A 5,993-nucleotide genomic window follows, 5' to 3' on the forward strand; every position below is an offset into this window, starting at 1 on the left:
AATTGAAGGTAATTCTTGTTAACACAATATGAACATGCTATGAGTAAAGGTGTTTTATGTGAAAGGCTTTCTCACACATGTACACACACATGAATGAATGAAGCTATTGACTAATGTAATGAATGTGAGTCTCTTGAAAGGTTTCCTCAATTGTACTATAAACTAGTCTATGTTATGCATGGTATGATGATGTGAAAGGTCATTCTCACATGATGAAGGTTCTTGATGAAAGGTGAATTACTTAGATTGTAATGATGATATACCTAATGTGTTGTTGTGGTGTTGATGACCTAGTTTCCTCATCCTTAACCCTCTACACTTGAATTAGCTATGAAGTATGTATGTATGTTATGGTATGATTGTTATATGATTGAAAGGTATTTCTCATGATTATAATGTAATGTAAAGTGAAAGGTTTACTCACTTGCTAAGTGTTTCTAAGGTGAAAGAATTGTTACTCACTTATGAACACCTATGAGCTATTATGGTAAGATGTCTACATAAAAGTCTAGTAAAGGCTAATGTGAACTTATATGATGACTAAAGATGATTACAAAAGGGAATTAGATGCTTAGCACCGAAAGGGCATGTAAATGAGATGGGGATCTCACGTTTAGTAAGTCCGGCTCCTCACATGGGTTTCCTCACATTTAACAAGTCCGGATTACCCACGGTATGTGTTGTCTCATGAGATGGAAACCCCCACGTTTAGTAAGTTAGGGTTTCTAGAAGCAATCTCCTTGACCCTTAACTATGTGCCCACATAGGACTCTAGCTTAGTGGATCCACCTAGATAGCTATGAAATGTCTGCATGGGGTATAGTGTAACTTGACACCCCTGTCTCTCCTAGCAAACCATATACGGGACGACTCCAAATGCAGGGGAGGTAATGCCTCTAGACCTATTATTGTCTTGCTTTACATTACTGTCTTCTAACTCTTGAACTAAATTCTTGGTCCATTTTGATTTGTCATTCACCTTTTCTCTCTTAAGTTTCTTCCTAACAAAAATAATATCTGCTGGTCAGGTGGGATGTCTTCCTTGTCTTGAATTTTATCCTTGAAACCTTCAAGATCACTTCCAACATTTTCAATTCATGAGCTTAAAACTGAGGCTCAATTTTCCTCATTGATTAGTGTTTCTCTGTTATCACATTATTTGTGTTTCCACTATTTTTTCTTCTTGGTTTGTTATAACTTGAACTTCAAAATATATTGACACAACAACTGACATTGAAGGACTATATAGATTTGTATTTTCGTAATCATCAATAGCAACCTCTTTCACATTCCTCTAGGTGGTTGATTAGATGTAAGATGATATGGTTGGTGGCTACCCATAGCAATCTTAGAATCTCTTGCACCATCCATTGACCTTTGATTGATGTTAACAGATACAATTATAATGTATTCGTCATTATCTTTAAGAAAGAACAAAAGAAGCAAACATTAGTTTGATCAAAATGATCAATAGAGCTAAAATTGGTACTCCATTCGTGTCTATTTGTTTGTCTGGTTTCTGATTTGACACGGAGTTTAAGAAAGTAAAGAAGACTTTTGTATCTTGTGGTCTTAAGCTAAATATGTGTAGAATGTACACACTTAAACATGTCGTGGAAAGTTAGAATTGAAGAGTTATCAGTAAAGGAATAGACATTCTTTGTGAAACGGATTAAAAAGGAAAGTAAGACAAAAAAATTGAAATTGTTTACTCACCGATCATCATTTTTTAATGAACGTAAATCATAATGAGCCTTAATTTTTGACCTCTTGCATAATTAGTATTAGGAACTGGTTTCTGAGGAGGTTTGTATTCTCCAGGCTTTTCGACTTCACGATTTCCAAGGTAGAAGAATGTCAAGTACTTTCTAGGATCAGCAGTAGTATTTCCCTTGGCCTTAAGGGTATTGAATATGTCTGTGTACATCATTTCCATTGTCCTTTTTTGCCAATCTAGAATTTCCTGAATAGAATCACTTTATGGTATACCTTCTCGCCAGATATGAAGAATAATGTAGACCGTAAATCTCTCCCCTGCTTGAATCTTGCCCACAATCTTGAGCGAGATCTCCTTTGGGATAAGATGCAAAGCTCTGATGTCCTCAAGCTTGATATCATTTGCAGGCTTCCAACCATAGCAACTTCCAATAAAGTATTGGTTTTCAATGTAAATGAAATTCTTAGCCTGACGAATGGCACTAATGTATGCATCGTGGATATTGTGATCAATGACGTTGTTTTTTTTCAGTAACAAGGCCTACCTTAGAAGCTTCTTCGGGGTTTACATGGAAGTCAGTAACAACACCACCATCAATAGACCGAAATATTTGAACATTCCAGGTTTCTCTATCCCCTGATGTTGTAACTTCTGTTGGACGAATAATAAACTTATCAAGATCATTCATTGAGTAGATAAATCTATTTCCAATATGCTTCCTCCACCTTTGCCCAAAATTATACAAGACATCCCATGCAAAGGGCCCTTCTAGCCTACAATGAATGTCATGCCAAGGCTCTCTTGGACCATCTTTCGCGATTGAAGAGCCTGGAAAGCTAGGCTGATAGAAATCTTGCTTATGTATTGTGTCCAATGTCCTGAATAATGAGTGATCTCAAGTATCATATCGACCATCCCAAAGATCAATACCACTAAGAAAACATACCTACCATCCTTTTATGTGACATCCCTCTTGAAATTTCAGTGTCTGCAACGATCGTCATTTAATGATGAGTAAACATTATACCAACTTGAAACCCCTGAATCACTGTCTTTCCACTATCAGCATTACACAAACATAAACAACCGTGGACATCTGTGTTCTTAAAATAATCTACGGCTTCTTGATCATGAGTTGACATTAGACCATCTTTTATTAGTACCTCATCTGAAGTTATATCATCCCAAACTAGCAATAGAACATTAACTCTTTCACTTGCTTTATTTTTCAGGAGCTCCCTGAGAGTAAGTTCTCCGCTTACCTTTGACCTTTTTGGATTTTTTATCAAGGTAATTTTCGTATACACTGACCATCCGACTATATAAATCATATGCTTTGCATTGTTGATTGCATCAAAAATGTCTTCCCAACATCTCTGAGGTTCGAAAAGTCCTTGTGACTTGAGATAATTTGTGATATCATCGTCTGAAATGTCTGCATCGGGGTAAAGTGTAGCTTGACACCCTTGTCTCTCATTGCAAAACGTATACGGGACTCTTCCTAATGCAGGGGAGGTAATGCCTCTAGACCAATTACTTTCTTGCTTTACATATTACTGTCTTCTAACTCTTGAACTAAATTCTTGGTCCATTTTAATTTATCATTCACCTTTTCTCTCTTTCTTATGTTTGCTCTAATTACTCACTATAGGCTTTTCCATGGAACTTGCTTAAACCGTGGCTATTATTTGGTTATGCACTTCATTTGATCTGTTCCTTCAAACTTTTGACAAGAAATATTTCATTTTCTCCCTGCTTCCTTCCTCCTTTTTGTGTTTTCTTTATTTGGTTTTTGAGTACATAGATCTCTTTCTTTGATTTCTATTGCTACTAAAGCTTTTTTCATTTCTCTTATGTGATTGAAATTGATATTTGTGATAGTACTTTGCATGAGCCATTGTCTATCATTTCTATTTTTTTTCCCAATTAACTACCACTACTCTGCTATATGTTGAGCTAAAAATGTTGAATCAAAATGAGTGATATTTTAATTGACAAAATCATTTTTTTATTCAAGGAACTAAAGAAGATCATATGTTTCATGTTTAACAAAATGTTGAAGGATACCACATGAAGTTTAGTATATTTGGCAGCTATATATTCTCCTCTGCTGTTGACTTTCCTTTATCGGGTATTTTTGAAGCAATTACCCATTTGCCTATATTAGCCTATAATTGATCACATCCTAAGAACCCGTCTCATTATTGTTATTTTGTATTGTTTTCCGTTGTTTGTAGTTGATAATCAAAACCAAAACTCCTCATTTGACATTCGTGTTACCCCCTGATTTGAATGATGTCTTTATTCGATAATGTTTGTTCCTATGACTGATTTGACCATGTTCATAATTCCAAGTTGAATCTTAAACACGTACTGCTCCCTGTGGGATTCGACCTTAACTCATTTAGTTGGGCTTTATACTGATTTACGATCGTTGAACACCTAGAATTGGATGAGGTGTGCTTGAAACGTTAAATCAAAATGACGCCACTGCCGGTGAGTGGTGTTGTTTGAGATTCTTTTGGTGAAGTTGAATTTTGTTCTTTTTAGTCATAGTTGAATTTACTTACTTTTAGTTTTAGTTTCCGTGCTGTTATTTGTTAAAACAGAGGAAATAAGTGTCAACGGATGCAATGGTAGCCAAGTGGGCCACCAAGATGACATCGGAAACCTCAATGATGTCAATGAACCGAATGTCAATGACCCAAATCTAGTGGGTGGAGTTGGTGCCATTTGCTTGTCTCTGGCTGAAGGGAACGATGTGTTCCACATTATAAGCACAATGTTGCAGCTCTTGCAATTGAAAGGGTTGTTTAGTGGGTTGGCTCATGAGGATCTCCATGAGCATATAAGGAACTTTGTTGATGTTTGCGGGTTGTTCTCCTTTAAGAACATATCCCAAGAGTCGGTCCGGTTGAGGTTGTTCCCATTTTCTCTAATGGGAGAAGCAAGTGGTTGGCTGAGTTGCCAAGAGATTCTATCACTTCGTAGGAAGAGCTTGTCACCGCATTCCAAGTGCGATTTTTCCCTCATTCAAAGATGATGACACTTAGGGACAACATCCAAAGTTTCAAACGTTTGGAGGGTGAGCTAATTCATGAGGCTTGGCTTAGATTTAAGAAGTTGGTGCTGCAATGCCCAACTCATGGATTGCCCGACAACGTTTTCCTGTAATACTTTTACCGAAGCCTTGATTCGGTGAACAAGGGAGTGGTTGATCAACTTTCTCCAGGAGGTTTAATGCAACAACCTTACATTATAGCAACCCAGCTCTTGGATGGTATGACCAAAATTAACCGGGCATGGTACACCCGTGAAGATCAGGTCTCCCCTCTCACTTTTATATTGACAAAGGAGCAGCTTGATAAAGATCAAGAGAGGGACCAAAACATGGCAAAGATGATGACCCAACTTGACATTTTGGCCAAAAATGTCATTGGAGCTTGTGCTAAGAGTGTCAATGTTGTGGGTGTGGGTTTTGTAAACCCCGATGAGGCTAAGTTTGAAGCGGTGTACAATGAGGAAGTGAACTTCCCAGCCAACCAATGAGGAGGTTATCGTGCAAACTACCCAAGGCCGGGTGGTAACCAAGGTTGGAACAGAGATGAGGGTTGGAGAGACCAGGATAGAGAGTGGCGCGATCATAACCCCACCTGGAAGGAAAGAGAAGGGGAGAAAGATATGTATGTTCCTCCCCACGAGCGTCAAAAGCCCAAAGATTCTGAGGGTGGTCGGGCTGAAGATATGCTCTCTCGTATTCTCAACAAGGTTGAAGGGTTAGATAAAATTTTGAGGAAGATGTAACGACCCTTAACCAGACGGTGACCTCTCATTCTGTCTCTATCAAGCAGTTGGAGACCCAAATGGGTCAAATTTCTTCTCATTTAAACCCCGAGAAAACAAGAGGGGTTGCCTAGTGATACTATAGCAAACCCCAAGAATAATGTTTGAGTGGGGACTTGCGTCATGCCACGACATTAACTAAGGCGCTTCTTGGGAGGCAACCCAAGTTTTTTTGCTTTACATTTTTTTTTTTTGGAATAACGGGTGTTGATTGTGCAGGTTGAAGTGTGGAATGTGTTGGAAAAGTGCAGGTTGGTGAGCAAAATGTCTAGTCAGTGACTCGACGAAGAGGTCATCGAGCCCGACTTGGACAGTCGTTGGGCTCAGGCAAAAATCAGGTTGGAGTTTATAAAACTTGACGGGCCCATGGACAAATGGGCAAATCGCCGAACAGGTCGGTGTGCCCGACTTTGTCCGCCGTTTAGACCCCCAC

General features: G+C 38.5%; 1 pseudogene; it reads right to left on the reverse strand.

Annotated features, from left to right (window-relative positions):
• Positions 1-1,284: 1,284 nt before the first annotated feature.
• LOC125855881 (phospholipase D alpha 1-like) lies at positions 1,285-4,489 on the reverse strand (annotated as a pseudogene).
• Positions 4,490-5,993: the final 1,504 nt, after the last annotated feature.

The sequence above is a fragment of the Solanum stenotomum genome, chromosome 2 (assembly GCF_019186545.1).
Source record: "Solanum stenotomum isolate F172 chromosome 2, ASM1918654v1, whole genome shotgun sequence".
Classification (NCBI taxonomy): Eukaryota; Viridiplantae; Streptophyta; class Magnoliopsida; order Solanales; family Solanaceae; genus Solanum; species Solanum stenotomum.